The sequence below is a fragment of the Cannabis sativa genome, chromosome 2 (genome assembly GCF_029168945.1).
Source record: "Cannabis sativa cultivar Pink pepper isolate KNU-18-1 chromosome 2, ASM2916894v1, whole genome shotgun sequence".
Lineage (NCBI taxonomy): Eukaryota > Viridiplantae > Streptophyta > Magnoliopsida > Rosales > Cannabaceae > Cannabis > Cannabis sativa.
This window is the reverse complement of record NC_083602.1, coordinates 31,464,012-31,489,374: the sequence shown is the minus strand read 5'-3', so window position 1 is coordinate 31,489,374 and position 25,363 is coordinate 31,464,012.

Below are 25,363 nucleotides of genomic sequence, written 5' to 3'. Positions count from 1 at the left end.
CTGTGTATGACCTAGCAACATGATAGGACCCATCCAAAGTGTGCCTGTGTGAGCTTATGTGTTTAATTTCATTATAGATGCATGTAGGTTGTTGTTGCTAAATAAAATATCATAGTTCTTGATAGATTTTATTTAGGCCCATTTAGTTTTTGGGCCTATTCAATTAATAACAGTTGTTCATTTTAAGGTTAAATTCCTCTCTTTTGGGCCTTGTGTGAGAGTTGGGAGCCATAGTAGTGGGTACGACATACTGAACCCAGCAGCCCCTCACATGAACTACCCCAATTGTGAAGGCTCATTTGCCTGATTTGAATAACTGTACTAGGTTAATTAAACTAGTTTAACCTAATAAAATTGATTAGCAACATAATTAATTTCATTTATTTTGAAATTAATTTAAGAAAATAATAGTTTAAAGAATTTTATTCTAAGCTAAACTATATGTATTTTCTTGTATTTAATTAAATATAGAATTATAACCATCTAGATTCTTTCTGAAGCTTAATTTAAATTTTTCATTAAATATTCCTATTTAAGTTACTATTTAGTTATCTATAACTAATCAACTTAAATCTGAATATCTTTTGAATTTCAAATTTCAAAATTAAGTTGAGGAATTTTAGGCATTGGTTATTAAGATTCTTTAGATATTTTTAAGTTAATATCTTTTCGAATATTAACTTAAAATGGAATATTTTAGATATTTTTTAAGTTAATATCTTTTCGAATATTAACTTCAAATGGAATATTTTCAAATTAAGTGGTTAGAACTTAATTTTTGATATTTAATTAAATTTAAATTGGAAAAACATTTAAGTTCTATTTTTTTCTAATACAACATAAATTAAATATTTTTTTTTTTCAAATTTTGTGGAAAAGATACTTAATCAAATAAGATATTTTCTAGATAGTTATTTCTAGACTACTTAGGAAAATATTATACTTTTGAAATTAATTATTTAAATAATTAATTTTGGTACAATTTATTTTAAGTATATTTTTTCCTAGTATTAAACTAGAGATTAATAATTAACCCTTCTCTACACTTAATTATTTATTTCTTGAATTTAATACATTTAATTAATTTGAAAATTAAATATCTAAGTTGATTTTCATCATGATACTTAAATATTTCTTTTTCATGACACTTAATTAAATAGAAAATTATTTTAAGTTGAAATTTATTTTTTCAACTTAAATTTAAATAATTTTCAAAATATATTTTTTCTTTATTTTATTAATCAAATTTCAAAATTGCATTTCTTAAATGCTGGAATTTCGAATTTTACTTGAAAAATAGATTAAAGTTGTAAATTATTTATTTTAATTTTGGACCAACTTAAATCAATAATTTTTTCATTTAATGATTAATTAAAATAAATGAAGTAAAATATATTTTATTAGAAATTTATTTAATTAGTCAAAAGAAAATCTAGATAGGTGATATTTTTGCTTGAAGTATTTTTCTAGTGTATTTAATTAAATAGAAAATTAATATTTAAGTTGATTTTTATCATCATACTTAAATATTTGAAATTTTTCTTATATATATTTAATTAAATAGGAAAATTATATTTTTTGTTGTAAATTAATTTTATTATTTAATTTTGGGCCAACATTAAATTAGAATAATTTTTCCAGGATTTATTTTTTATTTTAACATGCATTTTCGAAAATTGTATCTTTGAATACTTTAATTTTTCGAAATGCAATATATATTTATAGAAAATTAAATTTGAGTTGTAAATTAATTTAAATTAATTTTGTAACAACTTAAATTGAATATTTTTCTAAATATTTATTGGAAATTATTACTAAGATAGAAATAATTCATGTTATTTTCATATCCATCTAAGTAAAATTTATAAATATTAAATTAAAGTTTATATTTAGAATTCTTCATTCTAAATTGGAAATTTTAATTAAATAAATATATATTTCAAATAAATAGATAAATAATGAGATTCAAAGAAAATACAACTCTCTTTAAATAATGAGCTTTATTATTATTAGGACATTCGATCTCCATTGTTGGTCTTACAATAGTTAAATGTTTTCAATATAACCTCGAGACGCTAGACTTCGTCCCCCTATGGATGGTTATTCGTTGAACGCATTTAATACCGTAAGATCTCATTTGATAAGTGTTTTGTAAGGTTTCGTCTCTATTAGACTCTCCCCTACGGTGACTACTTAGAGATAAACTTATAAAACATGAAACAATGGTGGAAGCTCATAAAATGAGAATAACCTTGACTCTCTCCTACCGGGACAACATTGGATTCTTGTTTTGATCGAATAAAAGGTTGCTAGAATGGTTTGCATTTTAGATGAGCTGACAACTCTATTCAATAAATGATACTTTGACTCTCGCCTACCGGGACACTGTATCAGTTTGTTGAAGACCTTGGAAATTATTTAGGATTGTATGTTTTAGTATTTTCACTTGTCATTCCTACTTGCTATATGTTTAATAATTTCTGAATTGTGTATGAATTTCTATGGAACCATGTTATTTTCTGTTATTAAATTGTAGTTTAATTTCGAATCTTCATTGTTGGTCTAACATGTTTGTTTTTCTAATGAGATAAATCCCTAATGGATTTTCACCATTAGACATACATAATAGTGTAAGATCTCGAAAGATAAATATTGTATATGCAACATCTAGCTGTTCATCAATTGATGACACCTTAGACTAGTATTTTTACAATATGAAACAAGAAGATTACATAAATAAGATTACTTTGTCTTTCGCTAATCGAAGCATCGTTGGATTCTTATTTATAAACGAAATTATCCTAATTCCTCTTAGCTTATTCATTTCGAATTAGCTCAATAACATATCATTGGATGAATGGTCTATAAATCATTTCATGTCATTCTATATTTTCTCTTAAGAAATTAAATGACGCATATGATTATAATCCCGAAATTCTATTCCCAATTGATATAAATCCTCAATCTTAGAATTAAATTAGTAGTGGTGGTCCAAGATAGAATTACTCATTATATTTGGTATAAATTTAAGTCTTTGACTTAAATTTTAGATTCCAAACAGAAATTTTCTTATATTTCTAATTCCAGGATGTAATACAGTTACACCTTCATCAGGGTTTAATATCCATCTTCTATTAATGGATTCAAACTGTATGGAATATGAGTTAGGTATTCTGTGACCAAGATCCACTTGCACTATTCTAAGAACTCTTTGATGTAACTAAACCTAAGTCATCAAAAGACACTACCACATTTTTTTTAATCTATGGCATTTGTATCTTGTTCATAGTATTTTTGACAAGATCAATCTCTGCAAAGAGTTAATATGCCTATATCCACTGAAAGTAGTTCATCTCATTCGCAGATGGATGTACATTCAGGGGTGGATATGAGTTTTTCGTTGTATTCTTAAAACGATAACTCTAGATTATACCTTATGCAAAGAAATTTGAAATGTTTAAAAAATTTCATTAATTTCAAGCAATGGTTAAAACCATTAAGGTAAGTGGTTAAAGATCTTGCGAACTGATAGGGGTGGAGAAATAGTTAGTAGATATGCAGTTCAAAGATCATTAAATTGATTTTTTGAATTGTATCCAAACTTACCTCCCCAGAAATTCGAGTTGCATATTGATGATTAGTTACTAGTCGTTGCCTAAATCCTTCTATGGTAATACAATTTCAGAATGATGTAATGGTTGTATACTTCATGTAAATCATTACTAGATTCATGGATGACCTAATCAAAATCTTAAGAAAAGCTAGAACTATTAACCATGGTTTGTTAGCTATTCTAAGTGATTTGGGGTGGACCATCCCATAGTCAGTGAATAAGAAAGTGTTTGTTTAAACAAATACTACTTTTCTAAGAAAATGACTAAGTCTGAAAATAAAGTAGCAAATAAAGGAGATATTTATTTCTTGATTCCAAAAGTCTTCTATCATCTTATTTAATATATGATGATCCCACTGCCTCTGTTGTCTTGTCCCAACCGAAGAGATCAAGACCATTTAGTTTTCTTCGACATAATTCACGGTACCTTGTCGTAGTGGGAGAGTTTCTAGGAACTCAACTTCTTATGACTTGGGAGACACTAGTGATTAAAATTCATTGTGAGTTTAAACAAGTAATAGATTGTCAAGATAAGAAACTAAGAAGATAAGCCAATAGAACTATGGTTTAATCCATTCACATGGAATAACTTAAAGTTTTCTATTACAAGGACATAAAAGGAAATTTTCGTGTATAAGTCTATTCAATGGACTTAACAAAACTTCCTGCTCCAAGTATTATAGGTTTGAGTTTATCTAAACCTATGGCTTATGGTATACCTGGTAATTACTTACTCTAATGCAAGCAACTTACTTTAGTAAGATGCTAAAGCATTTGCTTTCTAATGGCAATCTATAGAAGCTTCTCAACTTCTTAGGTATAGATTTCATTTATCTAAGGAAAAGTCTCAACTATTCCAGAAAAGATAAAGCCATGAAAGAATTTCTTAAATCAACAGTGAGAGGTCTTAGATATGCTTTTGTATGCCTTAGACCAGACACCTGCTGTTGTGTGGGAGTAATGAGTAAGTATCAGATTAATCCAGGAGAAGAACATTGGAAGACAATCAAGTAAATCTTAAGATTAAGAAGAGGAACTATATGTTAGTCTATAAGGGTGTGTTTAAAACTCTTAGACTACACCACATCAGATTTCGAAATTCGCCTTTGTGCTAGAAAATCTTTCTGATAAGATGGTGATTACTCTGGGGGTGGAATAGTGATTTTGGAGAAGTGTAAAAACCTATCTGAAGTCTCTAGGTCTACCAGAAAGGGACTGAATGTTAAAGTTGCAAGAAAGGTACTTATTCAGTCTAAGGAAAGTTCTATACATTTTTGGCACCATTCCAAATTGCCTAAACTACTAGTGTTACTTCCTGAATAACCAAGAAGTAGTTGCCAAAGGTATAGAATCCAGTATCCCAAGAGAGTAGATATATAGAGAAGAATTTCACATTATCAATGATTTTGTGATTAAGGAAGAGTAATATTGGAGAAGAGGTTGTGTTTAATTCAACCTTTCAGATCCTATTACAAGGAGTTTACTACTACTACACTTGATTTGTATATCAAGGTGTCGAGATTATTTGAAACACACTTTTTGTTTTATATTAGTGCAAGTGGGAGTTTGTTGGGTTTTATGCCCTAAATAAAACTCATTTCAATATAATCAGATTTACTTATTAATATAGATCAGAAATAACATTTAATGTTGCATGGTTCACATGATTTATTTCATGATTATATGTACATAATGTATAAATTCATCTGAAACCCTTTTCACATACTTGATCCTGTTTATTGTGTTGTCAACACATTGGAAAGTAAACATGACTATGTGAATAAAGTTTCCTAGATTTATCAGACACAGGGTTTTATTGATATGATAATCTACAACAGAGTTTACTTGCATTTGGAGAAGTGCTATTTTCTTTCTAGAGCATTGGTTAAAGTAAAGCTCAGGTTGGATGCATGGAGTATGCATCGGAAGGGACCGATATTGAACTTTGACTTAGATTTATTAAACTTACCGTAATATCTATTCAAGTCAATATCACCTAGTTGATCCTAGATCAAATGATCTTAATTCTGTTATGATTAGGCTCAATCTCAAGAGGCTATTCGTGTTCTTTGATTTGTTAGTTAAGCCTACTTTTAGGTCAGAATGATACGTACATCTTGGGAACACGGTAGTGCAATTGAGTGGGAGCGCTAACATAAACATGGAATCTATAGCTTCTATCTGGCGAATAGTAAGTAAAGGATGATCTCCTTCGAGGTTGACCAAACGAAAATAAATGGTGGAGATCTCATTTCACATAAGCTGAAATATCATTTATGCGGGGTTAAGTGTTTTAAGGATAAAATACATTGTAGGGTGTAACGGTAATCTAATCCCTTTACAGTGTAGATCATTCATATAGAGGATCATTGATCAAATTAGGATTATAACAATGGATAACTAATGATGTGTCTATATGGTGGAACATATAGAGCATTCTATATACTGAGAGTGCAATTCTAAGTTCTATGTGTGGATTCAACGAAGAATTAATAAATTAGTGAATTTTAGTAATAAATTCTTGATCTACTTATTGGAAGCTCGGTTATATAGACCCATGGTCCCCGCACTAGTTGAGATAATATTGCTTGTAAGACTCATATAATTGGTTTTGATTAATCAATTAGAATTCTCAAATTAGACTATGTCTATTTGTGAATTTTTCACTAAGTAAGGGCGAAATTGTAAAGAAAGAGTTTTAGGGGCATGTTTGTTAATTATGATACTTTGTATGGTTCAATTAATAAATATGATAAATGACAATATTATTTAATAATTATTTATAGTTAATAAATAGTTAGAATTGGCAATTAAATGGTTGAATTTGAAAATTGCCGTTTTTGAGAAAATCAGATGCAGAAAAGATAAAACTGCAAAATTGCAAAAAGTGAGGCCCAAATCCACAAGTATAGGGCCGACCACTTTTGTAGGGAATTTAAACTGATATTTTCATTATTTTAATGCCAAATAATTCAAACGTAACCCTAGTGGAATGCTATAAATAGATAGTGAAGGCTTCAGGAAAATTACACTTCTGATTCAGAAAAAACTGAGCCTCTCTCTCTCCCTATCTTTGGTCGACCTCTTTTCTCTTTCTTCCCTCTTAAATTTCAAAATTCTTAGTGTGAATAGTGCCCACACACAGCAAGTGATACCTCAACCATAGTGAGGAAGATCGTGAAGAAAGACTTTCAGCAAGAAGGAGTTTCAGCACTAAAGAATCAGAGAAAGAGATCCAGGTTCAGATATTGATAATGCTCTGCTACAGAAAGGAATCAAGGGCTAGATATCTGAATGGAAGGAGTCATATTATTCCGTTGCACCCAATGTAAGGTTTCCTAAACTTTATATGTGTTTATTTCATCGTTTTAGAAAGTTCATATTTAGGGTGTTAATCAACATACTTGTGAGTAGATCTAAGATCCTGGTAAAATAATTTCCAACAACTACTCCACCCCCAGAGTAATCACCATCTTATCAGCAGACTTTCTAGCACAAAGGCAAGTCTCAAAATCTGATGTGGTGTAGTCTAAGAGTTTTAACTACACCCTTCTTAATCTTAAGATTTACTTGATTGTCTTCCAATGTTCCTCTCCTGGATTAATCTGATACCTACTCATTACTCCCACTCAACAGCAGGTGTCTGGTCTAAGGCATACTAAAGCATAACTGAGACCTCTCACTGTTGATTTAAGAAATTCTTTCATGGCTTTATCTTTTCTGGAATAGTTGAGACTTTTACTTATATAAATAAAATCTATGCCTAGAAGTCGAGAGGCTTCTATAGATTGCCATTAAAAAGAGAATGCTTCAGCATCTTACTAAAGTAAGTTGCTTGCATTAGAGTAAGTGATTACCAGGTATACCACAAGCCATAGGTTTAGATAAACTCAAACCTATAATACTAGGAACGAGAAGTTTTGTTAAGTCCACTGAATAGACTTATAAACGAAAATTTCCTTTTATGTCCTTATAATAGAAAACTTTAGGTTATTCCATGTGAATGGATCAAACCATAGTTCTATTGGCTTTTCTTATTAGTTTCTTATCTTGACAATCCATTACTTATTTAAAGTCACAATGGATTTTAATCACTAGTGTCTTCCAAGTCATAAGAAGGTGAGTTCCTAGAAACCCTCCCACTACGACAAGGTACCATGAATTATGTCTATGAAAACTAAATGGTATTAGCCTGTTTGGTTGTGTCAAGACAACAGAGGCAGTGGAATCATCATATAAAGATGATAGAACACTTTTGGAATCAAGAAAAAAAATATCTCCTTTATTTGCTACTTTATTTTCAGACTTAGTCATTCTCTTAGAAAATTAGTATTTGTTTAAACAAACACTTTCTTATCTAATGACTATGGGATGTTTGTTGGAAATTATTTTACCAGGATCTTAGATCTACTCACAAGTATGTTGATTAACACCCTAAATATGAACTTTCTAAAACGATGAAATAAACACATATAAAGTTTAAGAAACCTTACATTGGGTGCAGCAGAATTAAATAACTCCTTCCGTTCAGATCTCTAACCCTTGTATCCTTTTTGTACCAGAGTATTATCAAGATCTGAACCTGGATCTCTTTCTCTGAATCTTTGATGCTGAAACTCCTTTGCTGATGATCTTTCTTCACAATCTTCCTCACTATGATTGAGGTATTGCTTGCTGTGTGTGGGCACTACTCTAATCACTAAGGGTTTCGAAATTATCAAGGAAGAAGAGAGAGAGAGGGTGGCGGCCAAGGTAGAGAGAGAAAGGCTCAGGTTTTCTCATTCAAAAGTGTAATTTTCCTGAAGCCTTCACTACCTATTTATAGCATTCCACTAGGGTTAGATTTGAATTATTTGGCATTAAAGTAATGAAAATATCAGTTTAAAATGCCTACAAAAGTGGTCGGCCATGGCTTATTGGGTTTGGGCCTTGCTTTTTGCAATTTTGCAATTTTAACACTTTTGTATCTGATTTTCTCGAAAATGCCAATTTTCTAATTCAACCATTTAAATGCCAATTCTAACTATTTAATAACTATAAATAATTATTAAATAATATTTTCATTTATCAAATTTATTAATTGAACCATACAAAGTATCATAATTAACAAATATGCCCCTAACAACTCTTTCTTTACAATTTCGCCCTTACTTAGTGAAAATTTCACAAATAGACATAGTCTAATTTGAGAATTATAGTTGATTAATCAAAACCAATTACATGAGTCTTACAAACAATATTATCTCAACTAGTGCGGGGACCATGTGTTGGGTTTTATGCCCTAAATAAAACTCATTTCATATAATCAGATTTACTTATTAATAAAGATCAGAAATAACATTTTATGTTGCATGGTTCACATGATTTATTTCATGATTATATATGTATATAATGTATGAATTCTTTTTAAGTCCAGAACATATGAGTTTGTTAAAGATTATAGTGTTGTCAGCACAGTGGAATATAATCTTTATTGTATGTTCAAAAGTTGATTCCCTGATTTGTCAGAACACTGGATTTAGACTGACATGGTATAATCAGCGATAGGTATTCTTACACCTTGGAAAAGTGTTATGTCCTTTCCAGGACATTGGCAAAGTTTACCAGTATCGGATGCATGGAGTATGCATTGGAATGGACCGATATTGAACTTTGATTAGATATGTTGAAATTTACCGTAATATCTATTCAATTCAATATCAACTGTTGATCCTAGATCACATGATCGAAATCCTGATATGGTTAGGCTCAATTACAGGAGTGTTACTCGTGTTCTTTGATTTGTTAGTTAAGCCCAGTTTTGTATCAGGGTAATACGTACATTTTGGGAACACGGTAATACAATTGAGTGGGGGAGCGCTAACATAAATATGGAATCTATAGCTTCTATTTGGCAAATAGAAGTAAAGGATGATTTCCTTCGAGCTTAACCAAACGAAGATAAATGGTGGAGATCTCATTTCACTTAGGTGAAATATCATTTATACAGGGTTAAGTGTTTTAAGGATAAAATACATTGTAGGGTGTTACGGTAATTCAATCCTGTACAGCGTAAATCATCTATATAGAGGATCATTGATCACATTAGGGTTATAACAATGGATAACTGATGACGTGTCTATATCGTGGAACATATAGAGCGTTTCTATATGACTGAGAGTGCAATTCCAAGTTCTAAGTGTGGATTCAATGAGGAATTAATAAGTTAGGGGATTTACTTGGTAAATTCGGTTCGACTTATTGGAAGCTCGGTTATATAGACCCATGGTCCCCATACTAGTTGAGGCCATACTGCTTGTAAGACTCAGTTAATTGATTTTAATTAATCAATTATAATTCTAAAAGTTAGACTATGTCTACTTTATGAATTTTCACTAAGTAAGGGTAAAACAGTAAATAGAGAGTTTAAAGGGTATATTTATTAATTGGGAAACTTTGATTAGTTTTTATTAATAAATAAAATAAATGACAATATATTATTTAATAATTATTTATAGTTATTAAATAATTAGATTTGACATTTATGAAGTTGAAAGAGAGAATTGGCAATTTTGAGAAAATGGGAAACTAGAAATGATGAAATAGGAAAGTTGGAAAAGTGGAATGATTTGTGTTTCCTTAACACATGGCCGGCCACCTTTGCCCCTATTTCTCATTTTATTTTTCAATTTTTTAAATGCCAAATAATTCAACTTTAACCCTATGTGGTATTCTATAAATAGAAGGTAAAGGCTTCAGGTTTGAGACACACACTTTACAGTTTATTCTCTCAAACACTATGAAACCGCCACTCTCTCTCTTTCTTTCTTTCTTCTCTGTTTTTCGAATTCCCTTGAGTGAGATGAGTAGTGCCCACACACATCAAGTGGTATCTCAATCATAGTATGGAAGACTATGGAATTTCTGCATCAAAGAAGGAGAAAAGAAGATCCAGGTTCAGATCTTGGTGATGCTCTGCTACAGAAAGGAATCAAGGGCTAGAGATCTGAACGGAAGGAGTCATATTATTCCGCTGCACCCACTGTAAGGTTTTCTAACTTTATATGTGTTTATTTTCATTGTTTTAGAATTCATATTAGGTTGTTAATCCAACATACTTGTTAGTAAATCTAGATCCTAGTAAAATAATTTCCAACACCATGGGTCTATATAACCGAGCTTCCAATAAGTAGATCAAGAATTTAGCACTAAAATTCACTAACTTATTAATTCTTCGTTGAATCCACGCATAGAACTTAGAATTGCACTCTCAGTATATAGAATGCTCTATATGTTCCACCATATAGACGCATCATTAGTTATCCATTGTTATAATCCTAATGTGATCAATGATCCTCTATATGAATGATCTACACTGTAAAGGGATTAGATTACCGTAACACCGTACTATGTATTTTATCCTTAAAACACTTGACCCCGTATAAATGATATTTCAGCTTATGTGAAATGAGTACTCCACCATTTATGTTCGTTTGGTCAAGCTCAAAGGAGATCATCCTTTGCTTACTATTCGCCAAATAGAAGCTATAGATTCCATGTTTATGTTAGCGCTCCCACTCAATTGCACTACCGTGTTCCCAAAATGTACGTATCACCCTGACCTAAAAGTAGGCTTAACTAACAAATCAAAGAACACGTATAGCCTTTCAAGATTGAGCCTAATCATAACAGGATTAAGAACATTTGATCTAGGATCAACTTGGCGATATTGACTTGAATAGATTTTACGGTAAGTTTAATTAAATCTAAGTCACAGTTCAATATCGGTCCCTTCCGATGCATACTCCATGCATCCAACCTGAGCTTTACTTTAACCAATGTTCTGGAAAGAACATAGCATTTCTCCAAATGCAAGTAAACTCTTGTTGTAGATTATCATATCAGTAAAACCCTGTGTCTGATAAATCTAGGAAACTTTATTCACATAGTCATGTTTACTTTCCAATGTGAAGACAACACAATAAACAGGATCAAGTATGTGAAAAGGGATTAAGATGAATTTATAAATCAAATAGACAAGCAATTGATAAAGTGAACCAAAACATACACAAATGAATGAAAAATACTTCTATTTCTTTATTGATGTTGAATAAAATAGATTACATTGAAATGGAGTTTCATTTAGGGCATAAAACCTAACAATGTTCCACCCCTAATCACTTAGAACAGCTAACAAACATGCAAACCAGGTTTAACAGTTCTAGCTTATCTTAAGATTTTGATTAGGTCATCCATGAATCTAGTAATGATTTACATTAAGTATACAACCATTGCATCATTCTGAAATTATATTACTATAGAAGGATTTAGGAAACAACTAGTAACTAATCAACAATATGCAAAACAAAATTTATAGGGAGGTAAGTTTAGATTTAATTCAAAAATCAAATTAATGATCTTTGAACTGCATATCTACTAACTATTTCTCCACCCCTATCAGTTCGCAAGATCTTTAACCACTTACCTTAATAGTTTTTCACCATTGCTAGAAATTCATGACATTTTTCAAACATTTCAAATTTCTTTGCATAAGGTAAAATCTAGAGTGATCGTTTTAAGCATATAACGAAAAACTCATGTCCACCCCTGAATGTACATCCATCTGCGAATGAGATGAACTTACTTTCAGTGGATATAGGCATATTAACTCTTTGCAGAGATTGATCTTGTCAAAACCTCTATGAACAAGATACAAATGTCATAGATTTAAAAAAAATGAGGTTGTGTCTTTTTCAGTTTTAGTTATATCAAAGAGTTCTTAGAATAGTGCAAGTGGATTCTGGTCACAGAATAATAAACTCATATTCCTTACTAACATACAGTTTGAATCCATTGATAGAAAATGGTTATTAAACACTTGTGAAAGTGTAACTGTATTATATGAGTAATTCTTTCATGGACCACCACTACTAATTTAACTCTAAGTTAATTTGCCCATACAAGTAGGAGATTTCTAAGATTGAGGATTTATATCATTTTGGTATAGAATTTCGGGAATATAGAATGACATGAAATAATTTATAGACCATTCATCCAATGATATGGTATTGAGCTAATTCGAAATGAATAAGCTAAGAGGAATTAGGATAATTTCGTATTTAAATAAGAATCCAACGATGCTTCGAATAGCGAGAGTCAAAGTAATCTTATTTATGCAATCTTCTTGTTTCATATTGTAAATACTAGTCTAAGGTGTCATCAATTGATGAATAGCTAGATGTTGCATTTACAATATTTATCATTCGAGATCTAACACTATTATGTTTGTCTAATGGTGACAATCCATTAGGGATTTATCCCATTAGAACAACAAACCAAGTTAGACCAACAATGAAGATTCGAAATTAAACTACAATTTAATAACAGAAAATAACATGGTTCAATATAAATTCATACACAATTCAGAAATTATTAAACATATAGCAAGTAGGAATGACAAGTGAAAATACTAAAACATACAATCTTAAATAATTTCCAAGGTCTTCAACAAACTGGTATCAGTGTCCCGTTTAGGCGAGAGTCAGTGATACCATCCATTGAATAGAGTTGTCAGCTCATCTAAAATGATACACATTCTAGCAACCTTTTATTCGATCAAGATTGGAATCCAGCGTTGTCCCGTTTAGGCGAGAGTCAAGGCTATTCTATCTTATGAGCTTCCACCATTGTTTCATACTTTTGTAAGTCAAATACAGTCGCCACAATTAGGGTGATCAATACTATATAAAACACTTACAAATAATATTATCTTTCGAGATTCTACGGCGTTAAATTGCTAATGAACGTTCCTCCATTAGGGAGGATTACTCACTAAAACAAGAACTAGGCAAACCAACAATGGAGATCGAATGTCCTAATAATAATAAAGCTCATTATTTAAAGAAATTTGTATTTTCTTCTAATATTGATTTTAATCAATTTATTTTAAATATACATTTATTTAATTAAAATTTCCAATTTAGAATGAAAAATTCTAAATATAAATTTTAATTTAATATTTATAAATTATACTTAGATGGATATGAAAATAACATGAATTATTTCCATCTTAGTAATAATTTTCAATAAATATTTAGAAAATTATTCAATTTAAGATGTTTCAAAATTAATTTAAATTAATTTACAACTCAAATTTAATTTTCTATAAATATATATTACATTTCGAAAAAATAGAAGTATATAAGAATACTACTTTCGAAAAATGCTTTAAATAAAATAAAATAAATCCTGAAAAAATTATTCTAATTTTATGTTGGCCCAAAATTAATAAATAAAATTAATTTATAACAAAAAATATAATTTTCCTATTTAATTAAATATTAAAGAAAAATTTCAAATATTTAAGTATCATGATGAATATCAACTTAAATATTAATTTTTTATTTAATTAAATACACTAGAAAAATACTTCAAGCAAAACAGATAATAACTATCGAGACTTTCATTGACTAATTAATTCAATTTCTAATTATAATATATTTTAGTTCATTTACTTTAATTAATCATTAAATGAAAAAATCATTGATTTAAGTTGGTCCAAAATTAAAATAAATAATTTTTAACTTTAATCTATTTTTCAAATAAAATTCGAAATTTCTGCATTAAAGAAATGCAATTTCGAAATTGTGGGAAAAAGATTAATAAAATAAGGGTAAATACCATTTTGGACCCTCTGTTTTACAAAAGTTACCAATTGGACCCTGTGTTTTGTTAAATGACAAAATGGACCTTGTATTTTTTAAAATAGTACAAATAGGACCCTGAATTGATTTTTTGTCAAAATAAAGTTTAATTATAATCTGATCTAAAAGTGCTATGACAAAACTGTTTACATTTTTTGTATTTGTTCGTATTAAGCATTGTCTTCAAGTTGGTTGTATTAAAAAAAAAGTTGTCAAAAATTAAGCTCAGGGTCCTATTTTTACTATTTTAGAAAATACAGGGTCCATTTTGTCATTTAACAAAATACATGGTCCAATCTGTAACTTTTGCAAAACACAGGGTCCAAAATAGTATTTACCCATAAAATAAAATAAAATATATTTTGAAAAATTATTCAAATTTAAGTTATTCAGAAATGAGATTTCAAACTTAAAATAATTTTCTATTTAATTAAATAACATGAAATAATAATATATAAGTATCATGATGAAAATCAACTTAGATATTAAATTTCAATTTAATTTAATGTATTAAATTCAAGAAATAAATAATTAAGTATAGAGAAGGCTTAATTATTAATTTCTAGTTTAATACTAGGAAAAATATTCTTAACTTGAATTGTACCAAAATTAATTATTAAACAATTAATTACACAATCAATGATATTTTCCTATTTTAATATTAGAAATAATAATTAGTATAGAAATAACTATCTAGAAAATATCTCAATTTAACTAAGTATCTTTTCAAGATTTGGAAAATATCTAATTTAAGTTGTTATAGAAAGAATCTATAATAACCAACTTAAAAAGTTTCCAAATGAAATTAAATTAAATATCAAAATTAAGTGGTAACTATTTAATTTAAGAATATTCCATTTCAAGTTTAAAATCAACTTAAAAAATATCTTAAGAATCTTCAATAACCAATTCCTAGAATTCCTCAACTTAATATTAAATTCAAAAGATATTCAAATTTAAGTTAACAAGGAAAATTAGTTAGAAATAACTAATTTATGACTTAAATAGGAATATTTAATGAAATAATTAAAGTAAGTTTCAGAAAGAATCTAGTTAGTTAAAATTCTTTATTTAATTAAATACAAGAAAAATACAAATAGTTTATCTAGAAATTAATTCATTAAACTAAGTGTGTTTTTCTTAAATTAATTTCAAAAAAAAAACTTTGAAATTAATTATGTTGCTAATCAATTTTATTAGGTTAAACTAATTTAATTAACCTAGTACAGTTATCCAAATTAGGCAAATGGGCCTTCATAGTTGGGGTAGTTCATGTGAGGGGGAGCTGGGTTCAGTATGTCGTACCCACTTCTATTGGCCCCCAACTCTCACACAATGCCCAATAGAGAGGAATTTAACCTTAAAATAAATAACTGTTATTAATTGAATAGGTCCAAAAACTAAATGGACCTAAATAAAATCTATCAGGGTGTGACATTTTATTTAGTGTTGCCCCTGATCTTGCCCAATATACGTGGACCAACCGGACGAGGACACGTGGATCAAACAGCTTAACATTTAAATTATTTGCTAAAGTCTTTATGTAATAAGGCAGCATCCGGGACATGCCTCCCGGAGAAGACATAGGGAGCCCCATACGCTCCCGGAAGCCCAAGTAATACTAAGGCATCTCCGCGAGGTGTCAGGCTTCCCCTGAGCAATCAAGTCGCATTTAATGCCGCATGGGAGGAAACGTGTTGGGACTGCTACACGCAATAAAGTCTGACGGCACAACCCCCAATATGCAGCTACGAAGTAATGATCATTTAAGTCTATTGACGGCTACACTGTTAAGAGTCACATCAGTCAAAAGACAATAAGGACATTCCACATAAAAGCCCTACAGCACCTACGGATTTGACCATGCATTACCCATGGTATATTCATTGGGAATGCCCAACTTTATGGATACTTACAGATACACGTGTACAATAATTCTGGGGATCACCTACCAAAAACACTATAAATACCCCCTCAAAGCTCATTAAATGGGGTCGAGAATCTTGGGTTGCATAAGAGCAACAAGAGTAAATACTCACCAAGAACATTCTCTGTTTTTTTTAAAGAGTAAACACTCACCAAATACATTCTCTGTATTAAATACATCCATAAATAACAAAGACTCGTGGACTAAGGCTCATTAACGCCCGAACCGCGTAAAAATCCTTCTCTAATTTTCTTACAGCTCTCTAATCTTATAATATTTTATTGGTTGCCGAAAACCTCGGTCAACATTTTGGTGCTTTCATTGAGAGCTGAAGAAAGCTTCTACAAAAATACACTTCACGTTACAAAAATGGTGGAGACTAGAAGTACTCGTCAACCTCGCCCTCTAGAGGATGCTCAAGATCCAAATGAGGAAGACGTAGCCTCAAGAGCAGCTGAGGTTTCCGAGGAAGAAGAAGGAATTCCTGATGATGACTACGAGGGAAACCTCGATGAGTATGCGTACGACGAAGGTAGCTACTCGGAGTTGGTGCTCCTAAGGCAAAAAGCTATCGATCACGAAGCTGAGATCGAAGCCCAAAAAGCGCAAAACCAAAAAATGCAAGAAGTGATGCTGGCCATGCAAAAAGCCATGGAGGCGGTTGGTATCCACGTGCATCCCAAGGCAATGACTGCTAGACTCGGCAAGGAACTAGAAGAATCCTCGCCTAGCACCCAACAGCAAAAGTCTAGGGAACCTAGCCCCATAAGGTATCCCGCTGAAGGGAACCAAAAGAAAAACCCAACCTCTACCCCTGGGCGAAAGAAAAAGGCGCAGGATCTGCGAAAGGTTCGCTCAGATTTCCCGAAAGGGAAAGGGCCGCAGAGGGGCAAGCTCCAAAAAGGGAGTCTTGGCCCTCAGGATCGAGAGGACCGAAAAAAGCGTTTCCGTGCACCAGGAGCCCGGAGGTAGAGGAAGAAGAGGACAGAGATGTCCTCCCGTTGATTTGAGAAATCAAATCAATGGGAATCAAGGTGACCTCTGGGATCACCTTGACCAAAAAAGATACGGGCCCGCGGTCTCCACAGGTACGTTAAATGAAGGAATCATGGAGGAACTTGCCATACTCCAAAAAGATATCGCCCGAGTCTCCCAGAGACAAAAAGGGGATGAATCAGACTCAGACTGTGAGGCTCGGGAGCCGTGTGCTAAGCACATCCTGGAGGCCGAGCTCCCCGAGAACTTTAAGATGCCCGAAATGGCAGCTTATACCGAGAACTCCGATCCAAGCGACCAATTGTCGCGGTTTAACCGTGTCATGACGGTCATGAGAGTCACCAATGACGCGAAATGTCTGTGCTTCCCGCTTACTCTAAGCGGGTCCGCAGAGGAATGGTTCAAGAAGCTGGAACCAGGATCCGTGGGCTGTTGGAACAAGTTACAGACCAACTTCCGCAGACAGTTTGTCGCCGCAAGAAAGGTCAACCTGGAGGTCAGTGCCTTGACTAACATTAAGCAACTGCCCACCGAGACCTTGAAAAACTACATAAAGAGGTTCCGAGAGGAAGCCTCGAAGACCAAGAAAGTTGATGACGGACAACAACTTGCTCTTCTCCAGGCAGGCATCCGTACAAGGACTCCCTTCTGGAACAAACTACAACAAGAGGGGGCCGCTAGCCTTCAGCACTTTCAGAAGAGAGTCCAAAAATATATCAACCTTGAAGAGGCCCAAATAGTGGCCTATGGAGGATACTATCCCACCGGGATAGCAGGGTACATGCCCGGAGCACCGCCTTTGGGTACTGTCCCGACCGCGGCTCCACTGATGAGCGACATATAGTTCTCTGCTACCCCCGGATATAGTCAGGGCCAGGCCTTGGCACCCGCATCATCCCATTTCAGAAATCCCTCAGGGATAAATGGACAAGCTCCCTCGCACTCCGCTCCAACAGCTAGCCTGGCAGGCCCTTCCCAGGGCTCGAGGAGTAAAAGATCCTCCAAAGGCAGCACCCGGATGGAAGAGAAACGCCAAAAGAGGGGGTACACTCCACAATACACCCAGTACACGGAGCTTACGGACTCCCAAGAGCGTATGTACTTTGCTACTAGGCAAAATACGCACTACCGGAGACCGCCTCCCTTATACAAGGATAGCTCCCGGAGAGACCCAAGCAAAAGATGTGAGTACCACAACGACATTGGGCATAGCACCAATGAATGCAAGAATCTCAAAGACAAGATTGAAAACCTGATCCGATTGGGCCACCTCTATGAGTGGATCAAGAATCGGCTGCCTCACCTCAATCCGGGCCAGGCAACAGGGGTTGTGCCACAGGGAACACCGGGGGGTGCAGCAGGAGTATTGGCTCCAGTTGCTCCCGCGGGTGATGCCCAGCACATCCCCGGTCTGCCGCCCAGACCCAACGAGAGAGTAGCCATGATCTCCGGAGGACCCCATATTGGAGGAACCACCCGCAAAGAACTAAAGCGGTATGTGGGGGCCGTAAAGCACAATGAGGTTTGGGAGGTTACTCAACTCCCAACTCAAAGGCCCCGACTGATGGATCAACCCATCACGTTCACGGAAGAAGACGCCAAGGCGGTGCGCTTCCCTCATCATGATTCGTTAGTCATTGAAACCCCCATTGCCAATAAAGTGGTGGCCATAGTCTTGATTGACAATGGAAGTTCCGTGAACTTACTTTTCAAGGAGGCCTTCACTGCAATAGGCCTGACGGACCGAGACCTCTCACCCAGTGGTTCCCAACTCACAGGGTTTAACAGAACGACGCTTATCCCAATGGGAAAAGTGAGACTTCCAGTCACCTTGTGCCCGGACACCCCCCAGAGCACATTCAAATACTGCACTTTTGTGGTGGTGGACTGCCCGACCGCTTACAACGTGATCCTCGACCGACCGGCCCTGGTAGATTTTGGCGCGGTCACATCCATTCGGCACCTGTGCTTAAAGTTCCATACCCAGGAAGCTGGAATAGGGACGGTGAGAGGAAATCAGGGGGAGGCAAGGCAATGTTACAATGCTGCAACCCACCTGCCCGTACTGATGGTCCAGGAAACCATTGAGCCAGAAATGGGTGAAGAAGATGAGTTGGATCCCCGAGTGGGGTCCAAAAAAATTGTTGAACCAATGGAGGATGTCGAGGAAATATCAGTGTGCGACCTCGACTCCACCAAAGTACTCCGGCTGGGAAAGAGCCAAGATCCGGAGGAAAAAGAAAAAATAATAAAAACACTGAAGGGGGCCATCGAAATTTTTGTGTGGCGCCAAGAGGACATGACCGACATAACTCCCCATGTCATCACCCACGTCCTCAACGTCAACCCGGACATGCCACCCGTCTAACAAAAGCGACGCCCCCTCGACTCGGTAAAGGCCGAGGCCCTAGAGAAAGAGGTGGACTAGCTTCTGACAAGCAGCATGATCCGCGACGTATACTATTCGGAATGGCTAGCCAATCCGGTCCTGGTGCCCAAGCCGAACGGAACTTGGCGAGTTTGTATAGATTTCACCGATCTAAACAAAGCTTGTCCGAAGGACTGCTTCCCGCTGCCCAGGATCGACCAGATGGTAGATGCCACTTCCGGATTCAAATTACTATCCTTCATGGACGCCTACGCCGGGTATAACCAAATAAAGATGCACACGGCAGACCAAGAGTGCACTAGCTTCAGGACCGATAAGGGGGTATACTGCTACCTGGTCATGCCTTTCGGACTGAAGAACGCCGGAGCAACCTACCAAAGAATGGTCAACCGGATGTTCAAGGGCCTCCTGGGGAAAAACATGGAGGTATACGTGGACGATATGCTCGTCAAGTCCAAAGCATGCAATAGCCATGTAGACGACTTAGAGGAATGTTTTGAGGTAGTCCGGAGATACGGCATGAAGCTCAACCCAAAGAAATGCACCTTTGGGGTCAAATTGGGGAAGTTCCTAGGCTTCATCGTCAGCTAGAGGGGGATTGAGGCAAACCCAGAAAAAATCCAAGCTCTCCTGAGCATGCCATCCCCCAAGAAGCATAAAGACGTGCAGAGCCTAATCGGAAAGGTTGCTGCCCTGAGCCGTTTTATCTCCCGGTCTACAGACAAGTGCATCCCCTTCTTCAACATACTGAAGAAGTGTCAAAAGTTTGAGTGGTCGGACGAGTGCGAGGAGGCATTCAAAAAGTTGAAAGAACATATGGCCAAACCTCCTATCCTATCAAAACCCGTTCTCGGAGAGGACCTATTCCTATATTTGGCCGTCTCCGAGCACGCGGTCAGTGCTGCCCTAGTCCGGGAAGAAGAGAAAACTCAACATCCCATGTACTATGTTAGCAAGCGCATGATAGGAGCGGAGACAAGGTACCCCATCATCGAGAAACTGGTTTTCTGCCTCCTGACGGCCTCAAGAAAACTAAGGCCATATTTCCAAGCACATCCGATCAAGGTACTGACCAACCACCCACTTCGACAAGTTCTACAAAAACCAGAAGCATCCGGTAGGCTCCTCAAGTGGGCAATGGAGTTAAGTCAGTTCGACTTACACTACGTTCTCCAAATCTCCATAAAAGGCCAAGCCCTGGCACACTTCATTACCGAATGCAATGAAGCCGAGGCAACCGCAAATGCGCCAACACCATCGGTCCCCACATGGAGAGTATTTGTGGATGGAGCCTCCAATGAAAATGGATCCGGAGCAGGGGTGGCAATGATATCCCCGACCGGACTGCGACTCCAGGCAGCCCTACGGTTCGACTTTTCAGCTTCAAACAACGAGGTCGAATACGAGGCCTTGATAGCAGGGCTGAGGCTAGCAAAAATCGAAGGAGCCAAGAGAGTGGAAGTCTACAGTGACTCCCAACTGGTCGTAAATCAGATATCGGGAGAGTACCAAACACGCAGTGAGCGAATGGCCGCGTATGTAACAATAGTCCGGGAGCTGCTCCACGAGTTCATGGACTACAAAGTAGAAAGAATCCCCCGGGAAAAGAACGCTCACGCGGACTGTCTAGCTAAGTTAGCTTCAGATAGTGAAATCGAAGGGCTGGGGATAGTACCAGTTGAACGCTTGGCAGAGCCAAGCATCAAAGTAAAAGAGGCCATAACAACGGTTGGGCAAGAACCCAGCTGGATGGTCCCCATCATAGAATACATAACAAAAGGTGAGTTGCCCCAAGAAAGGGCACTGTCTCAAAAGATTCAGTATCAGGCTCATCGTTATGTAATGATGGATCAAATTCTCTACCGAAGAGGACTCAGCATGCCTTATTTAAGGTGTGTATCGGACCCTGAAGCTAGACAAATCATGCTAAAGGTCCACGAAGGGTTCTATGGAGATCATACAGGAGGACCCAGTCTCTCAAAGAAAATATTGAGACAGGGATACTTCTGGCCAACAATGAAAAAAGATTGTATAGAGTACGTCCAAAAGTGTGATTCGTGCCAAAGGTTCGCGAACATACCGAGAGCTCCTCCCAATGAAATTACCCTGATGACTAGTCCCTGGCCCTTCACGTTTGGGGAATAGATCTTATTGAGTCCCTGCCAACAGGAAAGGGAGGAGTAAAGTATGCAATAGTAGCAGTAGACTACTTCACCAAATGGACGGAGGCTGAGCCCATGAAGACTATAACTGCTAAAAAAGCACTAGACTTTGTTATCAAAAACATAGTGTGTCGATATGGCTTGCCTCACAAAATAGTCTCTGACAATGGAAAGCAATTTGATTGCGAAGAATTTACTGACTTCTGCAACCAACAACTGGCCTGAAGAGTTGCCAAGAGTGTTATGGGCCTACCGGACGACCCCTAGAACAACGACCGGCCACTCGCCTTTTTCAATGGCGTACGGTTGTGAAGCGATGGTCCCGGTAGAAACGTTATTCGCGTCCCACAGGAGAATGACTTACGATCCAGCCACGAATCAAGCTTTACTTCAAGAAGCTCTAGATCAAGTTAAAGAACTCCGGGACGAGTCTCAAATACGGATGGCAGCTTATCAAAAGAAGGTGACCAAATATTTTAACTCCAAAGTTAAAAATAGAAAATTTGCTATTGGGGATATGGTCCTAAGAAGAGTCTTCCCAGCCACCCAGGAGCCCGGAGTCGGGGTACTTGGGCCAAATTGGGAAGGACCATATGAAATCGAGGACGAAATCGGTTCAAGCACTTACAAGCTAAAAAGGATGGACGAAACCATTGTGCCAAGGGCCTGGAACGCCGATCACCTCAGAAAATATTACCAATAGCAAAAAATGTAACTTAGACCTTGTTTAAAGAGTTTGTATCGTCTAAGTGTATACAGCCTCCGCATGTTAAAAAAAACTGAGTGCCTTAAAAATAAAGTTTCTATGCCACTCAGGGGGGTACTAAGGTATACCACACGGACAGACAAAAAACAGGCTAAGTAAAACATCCTGACCCAAATGGGAGGTAAAAAAAAAAAAGAAATATGCATAAAAAAGGAAAAAATCATATGTATAAACATCCTGACCCAAAGGGCAGGTCCAAAAGAAAGATATGTGCATCAAATAAGATCATATATAAATATAAAAATCCTAGCCCTAAGGACAGGTCAAAAATATATGCAAAGGGCCCGGGGACAAGCCTTAAACTATTGTCTCCGCTTGAATAAAAATAGCTATGTAAATAAAAATTGTCTTAAATACAAGATAATTGGCTGTAAATAATAAAAGAGTGAAATCCTGGTTGTAATGGGTTAAACTCAGAGCGGCCTAGTCAATGCGAGGAGGAAGGCGAGGACCAATGCGCGCCTCCAGCATGGCATCGAGCTTCTTCTTCTTCTCCCGGAATTTTGCAATCATCTCCGCGGGTTTGGGGTAGAAGTTAAGCTTGATATTCTGGTCATTTGTAGACCAGGCCATGTAGACGCCATCGTTGAAACGCTTGACGCACCGGCTGCAGGAGACGGGAGAAAGGAGCTCATCTCTCTTAGCCTTCTTCAAGGCTTGCTCTTTGAAGTCCTTGAGCTCCTTCAGCTCCACGGCCAAGTTGGCCCTAGACTCCAAGTCTTCCTGGTGAACTTCCTCTAGAGACTTCACCTTGGCAGCCATTTCATCCAAGGCATCCCTAGCCTCCCGAAGCTCACGCTTGGCCTTGGCAGTAGCCTCGCCCTCTGCCCTCAGCTCCTCCTGGTGCTTGGCCTCCAGCCTATCCCTCCGAAGGGCCTCCTCCCGGATCATCGCCTGCGCTTGTGCCTCCCTCCGCCTGGCCTCTTCCTCACTGGCCTTGGCAAGGGCCTCCCAGCGCTCAGCATCCTCCTGGTATATCCGCCTTTTAGCAGTCAAATCCTGAAGGATCTTCATGACTTCGTCCATGCCCCCAAAGTCAGAAAGAACGAAGCCATGGTTAATAAGGTTCTTGGAAAGGCGGCCGGCCTCGGCAGCAAGCTGGAAAAGGATACAAGTATGAGTAAAAGTCCTTAAGAGAAAATAATGAGGAGAAAAGTAAACTACGAAATACTTACCACAGTGAGGGAATGGCTGAGATCCTGGACTTGAAAGATGGAGTTCAGGGATGCACAAGTAGCGAACCGCTTGAGTGCACACCGGGTAAGCTGAGACGCAAACTCGTCGGTCATCTCCACGACAAAGGGAGCTAGAGTGGGCCCGAGGAAACGACCGAACCAATCCGACAGGGTGTCCAAGTTTAGATCCCACGGATTCTGGTAATTCTGATCGTTAAGGGTATTTTTCATTTCAACTCGCAAAACACTCCTCAAAGCCTCCACGTCAGCATGCCTGCGGGAGTATTCGTCCATGGCGTAGTGGTGTTTAGGTATCCGGAGTTCCTGTCTTGCCTCATCTCCAAGAACTGGAGTCAGCACTATGTTGGGAGGCGCAGTGTGTTCCTCCACCTCGGGAGAGATCCCGGAATCAAATGCGAGGGCCAGAGTATCAGCTCTCCGCTATCGTTTGGGTACTTCCTCGGCAACCATCTTGCCCTTGCGCTTGCGAATCAGAGCAACTTCTTGCTCTTCTTCACTTTCTTTAGCTTCCTCAAGAAGAGTGCATTGCTCTTCTTTACCTTCTTCAACTTCCTCAGAAAGGCCCCATTGCTTTTCTTGACCTTCTTTAGCTTCCTCCGGAAGCGCCTCCTCCTCATCCACTAAGTCAATAGTGTCTGGAGGGGCACTGGAAGAAGCTTTCAAGGGAGTGGCCACCTGGGAAGAAGTTAAAGGAAGGGGAGCGTCAGGAGTGTGAGCTCCGGCAAGTTCGGCCAAAATGGCATCCATGGAATTGCCTACTACAACAAAAGAAAAAAGGCAAGTGTTAGAATATCCATGGAAACAGTAAACGCTCAAATAAAGCAATCAAGCTAGTCCTACCTTGACTCTCTAATTCAGCCCTAGCAAAGTTTCGAATCTTAACGCTGGCAGCATCGTCTCTGAGATAGATGTCCGAAGGCCGGAACCAGCTGGAAGAAATGTAAGCCGAAGGGTCTAAGGGAACGGGCTCCGGAGGACCAGAACCCATCCGGGACCGACCTAGGAAATCTCCTAAGTTGGAAAAATAATAATCCTTCACATGGTCTCCCCACCGGGTCGAGGGCATCCTAAACCTATGGAGACGCTCATCGAACCCTACAGGCCTAAGACTGGCATATTCGCCAACAGAAGGAACGTAATGTACCGCAAAAGGAGACTTACCAGAGCCGGAAGTACTGGCGCCAGGAGCCCCAGTGTTCGGCACCTAAACCGAAGGCTTTGGCCTAGGAGCCCTCCTCTCAGCCGGGCTCCCAATGCGAAGGGGCTTCCCACCGATCGCCTGGCTTCTCCTCTCGACCGGGCTCCCCACGCGAAGTGGCCTCCCGGAAGCCGCCTGGGCCTTAGAATAAGCCTTCTCCTTTGCCTTCCGCTAGAGATAGTCCTGATACTTCTTCTCGGCGGTGGCGATGAGTTCATCCCGGAAGGTCTTCTCCGCGGCAGGCACCCTCACATTCGGACAAATAACCTTAAAAAGGTTAGAGTCCTCCACTGATTGGTGCGGCACGATAAGTTTGGCGTTCTGACAATTCTCTGTCGTGACTAGGCCCCCGACGTCAAGGTCCGCCCGGTCGTAAGTCGCAAAGACCTGGGCCCTCCAGAGAAAGACCTGAGTAGGCGCAGTCCGCTCATAGG